Source organism: Ochotona princeps, chromosome 1, assembly GCF_030435755.1.
Source record: "Ochotona princeps isolate mOchPri1 chromosome 1, mOchPri1.hap1, whole genome shotgun sequence".
Classification (NCBI taxonomy): domain Eukaryota; kingdom Metazoa; phylum Chordata; class Mammalia; order Lagomorpha; family Ochotonidae; genus Ochotona; species Ochotona princeps.
Genome location: NC_080832.1, coordinates 123,143,769 through 123,159,407, shown reverse-complemented (window position 1 = coordinate 123,159,407; position 15,639 = coordinate 123,143,769). Strand labels below are relative to the sequence as shown.

The 15,639-nt window shown below is 43.3% G+C and overlaps 1 long non-coding RNA gene across 2 annotated transcripts in view; it reads right to left on the bottom strand.

Annotated features, from left to right (window-relative positions):
- LOC131481871 (uncharacterized) overlaps positions 1–15,375 on the bottom strand; it is an 81,503-nt gene extending 66,128 nt beyond the window's left edge. The window contains exon 1 of one of the 2 annotated variants that reach the window (XR_009246602.1): positions 15,226–15,375. This is a non-coding gene — a long non-coding RNA (uncharacterized LOC131481871). The remainder of the gene's footprint in view (positions 1–15,225) is intronic. The other variant, XR_009246601.1, reaches the window with a different exon arrangement.
- Between the last annotated feature and the right edge of the window lie 264 nt (positions 15,376–15,639).

Genomic DNA, 15,639 nt, shown 5'->3' with positions numbered 1-15,639 from the left:
CCTCTTCCTGCCCGCCTGAGATCAGGTGGGCAGGTCCACTTGTCCTGAGGGGCAGCTTTCCAAGCAGGGTGATATGTAGCAGAGCAAAATGGACAAAGATTCTGATGTGTCTCACACATTTCTGTGGAATGCAGAGATTCCAGTGTCACTGACATTGTTGGCTTATCTGTGCAATCTGTCCTGAAGACATCTTTATGTAGTACAGGACAGAGACGAAAAATCAGAAGGGAGTGGACAGAGGCATCTGTGAACAAATGAGTTTTGCCAGTCACAGGGTCTGGAACCCTTTAATCTCTTACAAATGGTAAATAAATGAGCAGCTCTTCAAGATGTTATTTATCTAATGATATAAAACCTGAAATGGTTCTAGTCAATCTTGCTTGGTTCAAAACCCACCAATATAATTTATACCTTGATCACTTTATCTCTAAGGCCAACATCCAGGGGTGACCAGAGAGCCCTGTGATGGTGAGCTGCAGGGACAGGTGTCTCTGAGGCTCCTTGAGGTCTCAGTTAGAAGTCATGATGCCCCTAACTCTTCCCTCTGCTGACACTGTGAACCAGCCACCTCCACAAGGGGATGACAGTCAGGAACAATCAGCTCTTTGGCTCACTTCTCTCAGTTATCTGTTCACTTCATTTCTTACCCACACATTTCATCATTTCTGCAATCATCTCTCATATGTATGTAATGATACCCACTGTTTTCTCTATATTCTGCTACTTCCATTCACCTACAGACCAACTGGGGAGACACGGCTTAATGGAGAAGTATATCCCATTCAGCAGACAATTCAAGAACATCTAGAACTTTCCTCCAAATCATTTTCCAGTTTCAATTCACCACACTTCCTTACCACAAGCCATCAGGGCAAATGAGTGATTCTTCCCTGAGTTCTCATTTTCTGTGTCCTTGTGTCATCTAGAATAAAGCTGTTTGTCTCCATCATTTTTTTATCCATCCCATCCTAATGCACACAAAACTGCGGTTTCTAAATTCCAGTTCAAAAACACAATCCCTGACTTCCCAAGAAACAACTGCACTGGTTCCCTGGAGTACCTTCTGACAGTAACAAGCACCTCATGGGCTCATCTTTCCACCTCTGTCCTTTCCCATCTGGCTGCTAGCCCACAGACCTCATCTCCCCCTAGAGTCTAAGGTGTTGCCTGTCATAAATGAACAACTCAACCCAGGTTTTCAAGAATGAATGGAAGTGAAAGTTAATAGGGAATATCCAGAACATCAGATAATCCAAAAATGATCTTTAATTGATTTTTGGAATGTGTTTTATACACACATCCAGAGAACATCAAACATAAAACTTCAAACACAGTCCCGAAGCTAGCCTGTGCATATCCCAGTTGGGTGGGGTAGCCTGGAAAAAAGATGAGAATCCTGACAGGAAGGGAGGAACCTCTCTTCAGCCAACTTACCCTTCTCCAATCCTTTGCGGTTTATCTAGAAATCAGAGAAACCCAAATGGTGTCGAGCTCAAGGGTACAAGGCTGGATAATTGATCACAATGTCCTTGGAAAGGTAAATGCTGGGTGAATGGCTCAGTTAGAACAACATGGAAATAATCATCGTTCGTGAGCTTCCTTAAAGATGGAAGTGGCATACTCTCTTAATTCTAAAACATGTTCAACACATAGCATAAGTTTAAACAGAAGCCCACCCAAACATCACGCAAACCCACTCAGTGTTCTCCCCACAATGACAATGCTGACCATCAGTCCTGAAAACAAATTACAGCTGCTAATGACAGGGAACAGCAATCATAATGTTTTCAGGAAATTACTCAGAAACAACATGGTCAGCAAAGACCACTCCAGTGGAGCTGTAAACATCTAAAATGACAATAACACAGTGACCTGTGCCTCAAGTGCCGTGAAGATGTGAAACATGTTCAAGAGTCCCAAATCACCGTCTTCTAAAACGACTCTGCATTGTTTTTAACCTCCGGCACTCCGGGTTCTTCTAACTATGATGGAGTTTCAAGTGCCCTTGAACATTCTGCTCTTTAGTAAGTCTTATCCTGGTTCACTCCTGCCCTTTGGATAAGTCTCCCTCCACTCCTCCCCCTGCCTCCTTTGCATTTTTTGTTATCTTTGGCATTCGTTTCTTGAAAAAACATGCGCCTCGCTTGGAATGAATCCACTCACCAAACAAGCTGAAAACTTTCCAAACAGCCTGACTGTTGCGATACCCGGGCATCTCCCAGGGCTGGGAGCACTTGCCGAGATGCTGGTGGGAAGGGTTTCTTATTAGTTATAATAGAAATTGACATTTACATATCTCCGTTTTAATGCCCCCGAGACTGGCGCAGCTCAAGCCTGTGATAAGCAAGGAGGGGAACAGGCGTGGGTGGAGGGTCTGGAGAAGCAGACCAAAGGACAAACTGCAAGCTTTGAGACGAAAACATTCTCAGGGAGCTTAATTAGCAACAGAGCAAAATGAGACAGATTTGAGAAGAAAGTTGTTTCTAGAAATGGCCATGAAAAATCCAACTATAACTTCTTCTACTGCCTGTCAGAGAGGAGTGAGCAAGTCTTGGTAGTGATCTTAGAGTGGTTTTGTTTGTTTCTTTGTAGGCAAAACAAGCACCAAATAGACATTCTGAAAAGCAACCATGTTATGTAGAATTCTTTCTATAAGTGTGTATTCCACACGTTTCTGTGACAAGACAGCATTCCAAGTAGGGTAAGTATCTTGCTCTCCAGCACGCCAATGTCATCAGTACAGCCAACTTCAGTAGAGAGAGCTGGAGTACAGTTATACTTGGCATCCGGTAACCAAAACAGTTTGGTCCACTTTGGGGTGGTTTACTCTATCTCTGGAATGGACAGTTTGGCTGTCAAATACTCCTGTTTTTGCAATCCCATCCATTTTCCATTTCCTGCTTTCCACATGCTGTGGCCTAGAAATTGGAGCTTGTTAGGATTGGGGCAAGAATAAGCCTAACTGGTTCTTGGTGAGAGGCTGTGGCTGAGAGCTATGCAGGCTCTGACAATTCCCTCTGCTTACCAGAACCTTGTTACTTTTTACTTTGACCTACTTCTTGACTACACTCCCAAGAATGGAACTGACTGGGAAAAAAGGTACCACTAAATGAATGACAGGTGAATTTAAAGCACAGGACTTTGGGCATGTCATGAAGACATACATGCAATGCTCAGGTTTCATACAGCTTCTATGTTCCTGCTTCAGCTTAAAGGTTCATACTTTCAGGGTGATCCTGTATGTTCAAACTGGTCTCATGATTAATGACCTTGTAAGTTTATCCCTAATAAAACAGACTTAACTGCAGAGAATTTTGTCTATAGAGAAAAGAAGCAAAGAAACAGACTACCCATAGTCTGAGTACCCAAACACCATCATGCGTTGTACGTTAGTAAACTTCCTATGCTCCCTAGTAAATATTTTTATCATTTATCATCATCTATACAAGTTGATACCCTACTTTTATTTTTTTTCCTACTTAAAAAAAATTTTTTAAAGAAAATTTGAAAGGCAGACAGACAGACAAAAACTGAGAGATCTTCTATGACTTCCACTCTTCAGTGCCCGTAACAGCCAGGACCAAACCAGGGGCCCAAACCAAGAGCCAGGCATCAAGCCTCCCACTAGGGCAACAGGAGCACACTTACTTGAGTTATTTTCACTGCCTCCCGTGGTCCTAACAGCAGGAAGCTAGAGCAGGGAGCTAAAGCTGGGTATCTAACACAGGTACTCTGCTATAGAATGCAAGCATGAGGCCAAACACCCGCCCTGACACCTTATGGATGGATTTATTATCGCATAATTATGTAATCTTGTGGCTTACATGCCTTTTGGCTAACTTTTTTTTTAAAGATTTGTTTAATTTTATTGCAAAGTCAATTATACACAGAGGAGGAGAGACAGAGAGGAAGATCCCCTGTAAAATGACTCACTCCCCAAGCAACCGCCAACAGCTGGAGCTGAGCCAATCTGAAGCCAGGAGTCTGAAGCCTCTTCTGGGTCTCCCATGTAGGTGCTGGTTCCCAAGTCTTTGGGCTGTCCTTGACTGCTTTCCCAGGACACAAGCAGGGAGCTGGATGGGAAGCAGGGCCGCCAGAATTAGAGCTGGCGACTGTATGTAATTCCAGCATGTTCAAGGTGAGGCTATCACATTGGGCTTTTTGGCTAATTTTTTTAAAGACTATACAATATTTCACTGAATACCTATGTGATAACTTACTTAATCATTTTCTCATTAGTCAGCTTTTAGATTACTGCCAAATGTACTATTATGATAGTCCTGCAATAAACATAGCTGTTGTTTGCTTGACAAATAGTCTTACATAGGAGTCTTTTGAATCACCTTATTTAGAGACTCTGGGATCCCAAAAGAAAACTTGACTGTGACAATTTCGAATGAAGTCTTAAAAAAAGAATATTTTAGATGGGTGTTAGTACCTTTAAGTATATTTCTTGATTAATGGAAAAGAAAAAACATTGGCTATTTACTTGTTTATTTGAGAGGCAGACACACAGATAGGAATAGCCAAAGGGACAAGAGTCCCCACCTGCTGGCCTACTGCCTGAGTGCTGGCAACAACCAGAGTGGGGTCTGCAGCCTGAGCCAGAAGCTGGGAAGGCAATCTAGGCCGCTAAGGGGTGATGGGACCTGAATTTGCTTCCCAGAGTTTGCAACAGCTGGAAGCTAAAGTCAGCAGCCAGAGCTGGTTCACTTCTTTGTGGAACACAGCCATCTTCATCAGTGTGTTAACTACTAGGCTAAATGCCCACTCTCAAAGCATGGGATGGAGGCCACTGGCCAGGCATTTTTGCTTTGAAAAACATTTGTCAGGGCCTGTGCCATGACATAGCAAGTGAATCCTCAGCCTGTCGTGCAGGCATGCCATATGGGATGCACCAGCTCATGTTCCACGTGCTCTACTTTCAAGCCAGCTCCCTTTTCGTGGCCTGAGAAAGCAGCAGAGAATGGTTCAAGCCCCTAGGCTCCTACTCCTACTTAGGAGACCCAGAAAAAGCTCCTGCCTTATGGCTTCAGATTGGGCTGTTGTGGATAATTGAGAAATGAACCAACAGATGGAAGATATCTCTCTCTCGCTCTGTCTCCTTTTCTCTGTAAATCTTTCAAATAAAAATAAAAATGAATCTTTAAAAAAAATGTGGCTTCTGTGAGTCCTCTTGATACAGCTAGTTAATTCAAGTTTAGGCAAGCTGGAGCTCTTGTGTCCTTGAAAATTGATGCTGTCTCTTTAACTGTTAAGCATCTGGAAGCAGAGCACACGCTCAGGCACCACCCTGTTTGCATAACAGGATAGGACACCACCCTCCCTTTCTTTTTTTTAAGATTTATTATTTATTTGAAAGGCACAGTTACAAAGAGGGAGAAACGGAGGGAGGAGGAAGAGAGAGATTCTTTATCTGCTGTTTCATTCTCCAAATGCTGCAACAGCCAGCGCTGGGCCAGCCCCAAGCCAGGAGCCAGGAGGTTCGCCCGAGTCTCCCATGGAAGTGTAGGGCCCAAGAACATGGGACATCTTCTGCTGCTTTCCCTGGCACATCAGTAGGGAGCTGGATCAGAAGTGAAGCAAGCAGTACTCAAACTGGTATCCACATGGCATGCTGGCATTGCAGGCAGCAGCTTTACCTGTTACACTGCAGCACCACCCTCCACAACCCTTCCATTATAAAAAGAAGTAGAAGGGGAGAGAGTTCAGCATAGAGAACAGTTGCCTTTTGTGCTGTTTTCACAGTGAACCACAAACGCTGAGCTATTGTTTCGAGTGTTCTCTATCTCTTGTTCATGCGCAGTTCTTGCAGCCCACTCATATAGGGTTTCTCTCAGTGTGGGGCAACCCCCACTGCCATGTGAATGTGTGTTTATTCTCTTCCTGCTGAAAAAACCACTCCTATTTGCAAAGGATGCCAGCCTCCACTTAGCATTGCTAAGCTCTGCGGAAGACATGGACCTGGATCCCGCACTGACATATTCATTGCCCACATCATTTCAGAAGCAAGAAGCTGTAAGAATAATGACTATGTTATTTCATGCAACAAATCAGCAGAAAGTTTTGAGTCTGCTCCAATGGGTTTCCGAGTTGTGGAATGGGAAGAAGAGAGGCAGGATGGAAACGCAGTCTGAAGGTCCAGAGGAAGCGGTGGTTCTGTCAGGGAAGACAGAGAGAAGGACTGATGGAGAAGCAAGGCACTTCTGGGTCGAGTTGTCTTTCTACAGTCTCAAATGGGTGCCTCCTCTATGCAATGATAGAATAGCCTTTTTACTCCTGCAGCAGCTAATGGGTCCTGGGAAAATGGCAGCAGCCTTGGGGAGCAAAATGCAGTTTCCTAGACAAGGAAATTGGGGGGAAAAGTGTGGTTTAAGATCCTATGGAAACCGAAGAGAATACCAACGTGACTGCCTTGCGTGATGTCGTGGCTCAGGCTCCCAAGGATCTTAAACCAAATAAGAGCTCTGCAGGCTGCTGCATGTGGGCCCCAGACAGCTAGAGTACCAGGTCAAGGCCCAAGTGTTCTGAACCCACAAATTAGACTCCTGAATTAAAGGAACATGTTAACCATTATTCTGAAAACCCAGAACTAGTATTGCAAAAACAAAATCAATAGGGTGATTTTCTGGAACAGAATTGAGTTAAAATTTTATAGGGCTGGGGCCAATGTTGTGGCACAGTGTGTTAAAAGCTGCATCCCTACCAGACCATCTGTTCAACTCCCAGTTGTTCCACATCCAATCCAGTTCCTTGTGGATGTGCCTACTAAACCACTGGAAGATGCCACGAGCACTTGTGGGAAAAAGGAAGGAGTCCCAGGCTCCAACATAGCCCACTGTGGGCCTATGGGAAATGAAACAGTAGATGAAAGATCTCTATCTTTCTGTATCATCCTATATTTCAGGCAAAAAAAATTTTTTTTTAAATCAAAAAGGAAGAAATTTTTAAAAATAAATAAAATCCAACTTTTTTTTACACAAAAACAAAATAACATTAAAAATTGTTTTACATGAAGGGCGGCACAGTGGCACAGCAAACTAATCCTCCATCCTGTAGTGCTGGCATCCCAAAATGGGTGCCAGTGTAAGTCTCAGTTGCTCCACTTCCAATGCAGCTCCCTGCTTATGGCATGGGAAAGCAGTGTAGGATGGCCCAAGTCCTTGTGGCCCTGCACAGAGGGGGCTCCTGACTTTAGATCAGCTCAGATTCGATCACTGTGGTCCTTTGGTGAGTGAGCCAGCAGACAGAAGGTCTTTCTCTCTGTCTCTAATTCTCGTACTTCTCCTACTAAAATTTGTCTTTCAAAGAAAACGAAATAAACCTTTTAAAATCTTTTTTTAAATTGTGTTATAATTAAAATGCAGTACAGAACTTAGGAACAATAAGCAGTTTTCTCCTGGGGGGGCCAATGACTCCACAGCATTGGCAGGCATGTTCTTCTTAAGAATGACAGAATGTTTGGAAAAAAATCACAAAAATATACAATAAAGAAAACAAAATTAAACTCAGCCTCTCATCATCTAAGATAATCCTTCTCAGTATATGTATAAAATATCCATCTCATCTTTTCCTTGTGCATGGCAGCAATTAAAATGGTTTCAATGTTGTGGGCATTTGCATATATTTTCCTAAAAAATTCTGTGTTTTCATACTTATTGACTGCTTCTTTAGAGTATAAAGCTATAATAATACTACAAATAATAACTAATGCTAATATTAATAACTATGGCATTGAGATTCTTTGAGCTACAAATAAAAATGTATTATTAGGTCTGTACATTGAGGCTTTTTATTTAAAGATGACAATGTAAAAGTGACAATTCCTTGATAATGTTTTGACAGTGTTTTTCTCTTCTCAAGTCATATGACCACATACTCTGGGAGTTTGCAAGAAAAAAATAAAATCAATTTTATGAGTCAGGTCACAAGGAAAGCAAACAAAGAATTCAAGAATAATTTGTCAAGTTTCACAGTGTCATGATTACAACTTCACAGCAAACCCTCGGGATTAAACTGTAACATTTCCACTCTGAGACTCCCGAGCAACAAACCCTCTTCCTGTCTTATTGCACCAATATTTGAAGAATGTTGATGGTCTTGTAAGAGAACCTGAAGACAGAGAGGAAGCAGCCAACATCAGGGAGTAGACTAGGGAAAGAAAAACATGACTTATTTTCTTCTATCAGAAAAAAATAGTGCTGATCAGCCAAGAAGTGTTCTTGTGGGGGCTGCCACAAGAAAGTATGAAAACTCTTTTATCTCTTCAATGCAAACCTTGTCTTGTGTGAATATTTTATATTTACCTGAAATGCAAGATGATTCAGAAAGATATGTTTTATACAGTATATTATAAAATATGCCATATTATCAACTATACTAATGCCTACATTGTAAGTAAGTAGGGATATGCAAACCCAAGTTCAGCAAACAGTCATGTACATTCAGCGTTGTGTGCACTCTGCTGTCTTCAGGAGGTGATTATACCATCATCGACACACTGCTCAATGCTGCTTGTGTTCCTGTAGCATCACTTCTACAGGGGAGTCCTGCCCTCTCTGTCTTCTTTTTTTTTTTAAAGACTTATTTATTTTTTATTGGAAAGGCAGATATACAGAGAGGAGGAGAGACAGAGAGGAAGATCTTCCATCCACTGATTCACTCTTCAAGCAACCACAGTGGCCACAGCTGAGCCAATCTGAAGCCAGGGGCCAAGAACTTCTTCTGGGTCTCCCACGTGGATGCTGGGTACCAGGGCTTTGGGCCGTCCTTGACTGCTTTCCCAGGCCACAAGTAGGGAGCTGGATGGGAAGCAGGGCCTCCAGGATTAGAACCGGTGCCCATATGGGATCCTGGCGCATTCAAGGCGAGGACTTGTGCTGCTACACTATCACACCGGGCCCTCTGCCTTTTTTTTGTTTTTTAAGATTTATTTATTTTTATTGGAAAGCCAGATATAGAGATGGAGAGACAGAGAGGAAGATCTTCCATCCACTAGTTCACTCTCCAAGTGGCTGCCATGGCCAGAGCTGATCTAATCTGAAGCCAGGAGCTTCTTCCACGTCTCTTTGTGTGGGTGCAGGGCCCCAAGGCTTTGGGCTGTCCTCCACTGCTTTCCCAGGCCACAAGCAGGAATACGAACTGGTGCCAATACGGGATCCCAGCACATGCAAGGCAAAGACTTTAGCCACTAAGCTACCACGTTGGCCAACCACCCAGCCTCCTTCTATTGCAATGAGAATCTATTTGTTCAGAATCTATTAGCACTGTTCCAGCCATCATTATTCTGAGTGCACTGAGGACTAGAGATTATTAAAAGCTGGTGCAGAAGGTGACCATCAACAACTCAACGAAAATTGTGGCTTTGTGCTGGAAATGTGGGTTCAGTGATGTGTGAGCACAGAGGAGGGAGCTGGCAGACCAGACTGGACAAAGTTTACACATGGGAAAAGCTTCCATAGGCAAGGAAGTGCTGTGATGCTCTAGCTATGACATAACTTGGGTGTGTGGAAAGTGCTCAGTGTGTCAGAGAAATCAGCCAGTTCCCAAAGCACACACTTCAGGTATTCAGAGCAACAAAAAGAATATGAGTGGAAATGAGGAGCCACACACACAGGTTCTTACAGAGTGCGCAAGAGGCTGAGCCACAGCTCCCTAACACGCCGGCTCCCATCCCCAGGTTTACAAAGAAACTGAGCCTTGGAGAAGCTGCACATCACGATACAGGTACAGCAGAACCAGCCTCTAATCCAGCATTCTGCTCACCTTTAACTTATAAGACAAGTGCACCAACAAACACACAGTGCAAAATCCTGGGTAACTGCCACATGGATAGAGGAGATGAAAGGTGAAGAATCAGCAAGTCAGGCTTGGCAGCGGTGTTAGTGGCATCTCACAGCAGTGTGTTCCAACACTTTCTGCAGTGCTTGTAACTTGCTCTTGCTACAGCGGTAGTGCAGGCACTTCGAAACCTTTAGGCCTTCGCCTCCCAGGGTCTGAAGCAATCCTGCACGTCACAGTGGGTGTTCCAGCAGTGCAGAAGAAAGAACAGTTCCATTTTCATGCTAGAATCAAGAAGTCTATTAAATTTGAATTCAATCAAGGGAGCTGATTAGAGTTGATTAGAAGAATCATGCACACAAATATATTTGAAATGAATGTATGTCCTTTCATTATGGAAGAAGAGTTTTCTTTGTGAAAGCTGGTGTCTTTGGATTCTGACAGCTGGCTAATTGCTGTAGCATTGAGGGAGCACTGAGGTGGGAGGGTCCCAGGGTTAGAAGTTAGATGCAGGTGCAGATTTGGCTCTACACATATTTTTTGACTGATAAAACTTGATTCAAATTTGGACAATCTCCCTAAGTTTATTTTCACATCTGTCACACGGGAATATTAACACTTCTTTTCAGAGTTGTAGAAAATATTAGTACATAACTACATAAAAAGTCTGCCACATAGTAGGTATGAATATATTGTGGATATTACTCTTATGAACTTATTTTACTTTAAAAAAAATTTTAGGACTCAGCGCAGTAGTCTAGTGGCTGAAGTCCTCGCCGTGAATGTGCTGGGATTCCATATGGGCACTGGTTCTAATCTCGGCCGCACCGCTTCCCATCTAGCTCCCTGCTTGTGGCCTGGGAAAGCAGTCAAGGACAACCCAAAACCTTGGGACCCTGCACCTGAGTGGGAGACCCAGAAGAAGTTCCTGGTGCCTGGCTTCATATTGGCTCAGCTCCAGCAGTTGTGGCTGCTTGAAGAATGTGGGGAGTGGGGTGCCGAAGCTGCTCCCAGGAATAGGAAAGGCTGTCGCAGGATGGCGGCTGGCCCAGGGCCAGGAGGCGGGGTTGGTCTTGCCAGCAGGCAAACAGGAAGTCACAGGGATAGGCTGATGCCCTCGCTGCAACTATGTCATTGCTACTGGCCTATCAGGTAGCGCCAAGTGGACCCACGGGGAGAAGTGATTGGTGGAGAGCAGTAGTATAAAAGCAGCCGCTAAAAGCTAAGGAGGAGGATGGGGAGAAGAACGTGGCAGCAGAGATGGGTACAAAAGCAGTAAGACCTACGGGGAGAAGAACGGAGAGAAAAGCAGGAAAGCAGCAGAGAAAGGGTATCAAAGCAGCCGCTTTTGGCAATAAGGGGTCCAGTTGCGGTTCCTGATTTCCCAGACCCTCAAGAGTGAGCCTCGTAAGTAGTGTTGTTGCAGGTCGGTGACAAAGAGTCAATCAATGGATCTTCTTCTCTGTCTCTCCTCCTCTCTGTATATGTGACTTTGCAATAAAAATAATAAATAAATCTTTTTAAAAAAATTAAATGCATAACTATAGTAAACAGTCATTTATACTTAAAAATAACTAGATGAGTCTGAAGTTTCCCAATATGTAGAAATACATTTGAAAAGAGGCATTACCCTGACTTGAGCATACATATTATGTACCTGTACTGAATTAGTCATAAATAGAACAAATTTATGTGCCCATTAAAAATATTCCATTAAAAATAATTTTAGGCATTCAAGAGTATTTTAAAAATTGAGTGAAAGTGGAATAAAATGTCAGTTTAAAGTTGTTTTTTTTTTTTTTTTTTTTTTTTTTTAGTTTTTCTTCACTCCCCAGATGACTGCAACAGCTGGGGCTGGGCCAGGTTAGGCCAGGAACTCAGCCTCCATCTCTTCTATGAGCGACAGTGATTCTACTAACATGGCCAGCATCTGCTGCTTGCCAGGGTGCACATCAGTAGGAAGCTGGGGGAAAAACTGCATGGATTTCAAATTTTCTTGCCCCCAAATACTTTTTATTTTTAGCTTAATAAATTATTTTTTGCATATAAAGGGACCTGCAGAAGAGTAGAAGCTGAATTTAAATAAATCTGTTTATATTTCATTTCTTTCACTTTTGGATAAGATGAGCAGTTTTTGGAAAATCATCAGTGTGTGTCTCTTTTTTTTCCCTTGCATCCTCTGCCTTTAATCTCTGGGCCCAGATAATCTCAGGGATTCTTGTTGCCTTGAGTTCTTAAAAGCTGATGAGGATTGTGGCAGCTGAATTCTTCATTCTATGGGGAAATTGATTTGATGACAACAATAGATTTTGAGTTTCTAACTGGGGCAGTGTGAAGTTACAGAAAAAGGTAGACTACTCAACGAAGTAAATATTTTTTTTTGGGGGGTGAGGCTTATCATTCTTTCTGCAGAGAGGGCTTAGCAGAGTCATTCTTCACTATGTATTCTATTTGATTAGAAGTGGAAATTGCAGTTGTAAAATAAGTTCAGGACGCTGTGTTGAAACTCTATAAAACTCATGTTCGTGAGCTTTACAATGTTTTGAGGTCTTGGTGCGTCCCACTCATTCCACATTCACTCAGGAAGTTTTCATTAGAGACTTGAGACATTTGAGTTAATAGGGTTTATGATCTCCATTCTGTTTTTTCCTTTAAGCACGTCTCCTAAGAGTATTAATTTACGCTTTCTATTTCAATAGAGACTTTAACTCAGCAGACATCAAATTGTTACTCACATAATTTTTGTCACTTATTAGAGAAATCAACATTGTCAAGTGCCCTTCACCTGTGAAATCCTTGTGGGATGAGTTCCAATGTCTCTATGGTGATCCCTGTTGAATTACAGCATTCTGGAAATTCTGTGTACAAATCCCAACCTGTAGGCAAATGTTACCTCTTAACCTTCATTTCCCCCTTCTATATAAAGACAAGTTACATCCTGTTTGGTAGCAGACACTAAAATCGAACAATCTAAATTGGTTTTGGCTTTTGAGTCAGACACACAATGTCCCCACAAGGTTTTCTGTTCTAGTAAACAGGAATCCTTCTTTTTAAATGAAAATATTTTTAATACTGCAGTGGGCTCTTATGTAGAGACAAGAGTCCATGAAGATTTATCTGGAGATCCTTGAAGTTTTCTGCATGCTATGCAGCTGTCATACAGGAGAAACAGATGGAAGGGCTCCAGGTGTCCCCAGACACACTTTCTTGCTTTCTCACCCCAGTAGAGACAGCAATTCCAGGTCAAGCCTTGCAGAAGTCTTAGAACCTTGACTGGCTTGGGGTTTTCTCTGACCTCATAGGATGGAAAGAAGGTCCAGTAATATCACTCTCCTTTAACACAGAGATGCACCTCCTTGGAGCTTCCGTTAGCCACAGCACCCTTGCTCAGTCATCCTCTTGTTCTTTCTCTTCACAGCCTCTTTGGACACTGTTGAAACGGGTATCCAGCACTTGATCAAATCCTTAGCAGAAGTAACTGCCATATATAGTTTTAGCAGGGCTCCCTATACAGTTCAGACCTCAGTTTAAAGGGCAGAATTTGGACAGAGCCCCCAGAGCATCGGAATGGTTGTACCTTTCTGTCTACTGCTTGAGTTTTGAGTTACCTGGGTCTGTGTTCCAGACTCCATATGGGACAAGCCTGGGAATCGACTCCATCTTCAGGGAACTTTCATTTTCGATGGCTTTCTGCTGAGGGCAAAGTTAGACGAAATGCTCAGAAGCAATAAAAATTCAAGTTCCCCAAACTCAAAGACTTTTATGCTACACTACGCCTTTTTTTTTTTTTAATGAGCCCATCTTTGCAAGTATTTCAGGGGAGAGTTGTTCTGATGTGAATGGTAAAATCTCTCCTTTTCAGGGCCAACATAGTGGTTTAGCAAGCGAATCCTCCACCTGCAGTTCTGATATTTCATATGGGTACTGGTTCAAGTCCTGGATGTTCCACTTCCTGGTCCCAGTTCCCTGCTTATGGTCTGGGAAAACAATACAGGATGGCCCAAAGCCTTGGGACTCAGTACCCGCATCTCACCAGAAGAGCCTCCTGGCTTCTGACCGGCAAAGTTGTAGCCATTGGTGGCAATTTGGGCAGTAAAGCAGCAGACAGAAGATCACTCTCTGTTTTTCCTTCTCTCTGTAATTCTGACTTGCAACTTACATAAATAACTGTTAAGGGAAAAATATCCCTTTCAAGGAAAAAAAAATCCCCCCTCAAATTAGATAATTTCACAGCTTTGCTCCACCCCTTCGCACAGCTTCCCCTCTGTACACACAGGATGACAGAGCAGCCATGACACTGCAGCATGAGGACTTTCGTCGGTTGTCAGACGTCATGCTTCTCACTTTCTTAATCCAGTCCAACCTGAGCAACCACGTCACTGTCCTTCCAGCATTCCAGGGCATTCCTGTTTCAGGTCCTGGCACCTGCCTGCCTGCTGCCTGAAATGCTTTTGTGTGTGTGTGTGTGTGTGTGTACGCATGCACGCATGCATCTGCATAGCTTGCTACAAGGCCTCCTTTTCATACTATCGTAAACGCCACCATCTTAACACAAATACCCAGACTCCCACCGGACTGTACATATAAATTCCATGAATTCTTACTGCTCATTGGGGTCTAACGTACTATCATCATGGCAAAATAATCAGGTGTCCATGAGCCTGAGGTTGCCTCCATCCTTAACATTCCCATCAAACAACCTATACTACTACGACGACTACTAACTACTACTATTACAGCTTAGTAATATTTATTTTGTTAACAAAAGCCAGGTTCCAGCCAACCACGAACAGCTGGGTTTCATCCACCTACAGCCAGTCAATCCAACACACCCTGCCAAAATAAGCTGTTGCCGACAGGTGATGACTTTGCTCCTGAATTCAGCCATGCTGCCCTGCAGAGCCCTTGGAGCTTCTGGTTCTGAGTGTTGCCTGATTTATGAATTGTCTTTCTCGGATAAACTCTGAAACATAACTGCTCTAAAAGTTTTCAATGACTATGCAGTTTGAACATGTCTCAGGATCTACTAACAACAGATACAAATTTTAAAAAATGTAAACCCCACCAGGTCAAGGATTTCTTCTGGTTCATTCCTATGTCTGAATCACCTAGAAGAGTGCATGGTGCCTTTTCAATGCTGCATGAAGAGCTACTGAATAAATTAAGCAAGGAAGGTCAAAGTGAAGGCCATTTAGAGTCACTGGTAACTATCCTTGGCCGAGGACAGTTGCCTCGGCCTTTCCCAAGAGCTATGTGGCTCTGTAAGCACTTATACAGCAGATCCTCCCTGTATGTAGCACATGAACGTGTGGGAGTCACGTCTTTCAGCACTGGAACTTCACGGGTTCTGGAGACAAGGGGGAAGCGGGAGGGAAGGCAGCCAGCTCTGCTTCTGCCCCAAGTCCTAAATGTCAACAGCTTCTCTGAATCTGGGTCTACCCTTACCTGGTTCACAGGCAAAACGCCAGCCTGGCGGGGGAATCAGAGGACGTAGGTGGTCTCCTTGCTTCCCTGTCTTCTTGTCCTTCCAGGTGCTCAGTGCAAAACAAAGTCTCAACTCCTGCAGACAACACAGAGTCTCTTAGTGTCAGTTCAGATGCTAAGATGGAATGACTGTAGTCGTTACCACATACCTGAAGTGTCCCGTCTCTGGCCCTAGAGGACACTTTGCAATCCACCATTTTATTTCGAAGGTCCCTGATAATGCCAGTGCACTCTTGTGTCTGGCTTGTGAACTCACTCATGGTTCATCAGGAGGCAATGTTTTTATTTTCCCCTCAACCCCTGGGATGTTACCCGCTGTCTCATTGGAACACAATCCCAGTTCTTTCAGGATTTTCTGGGAAAATCAACTTCGTA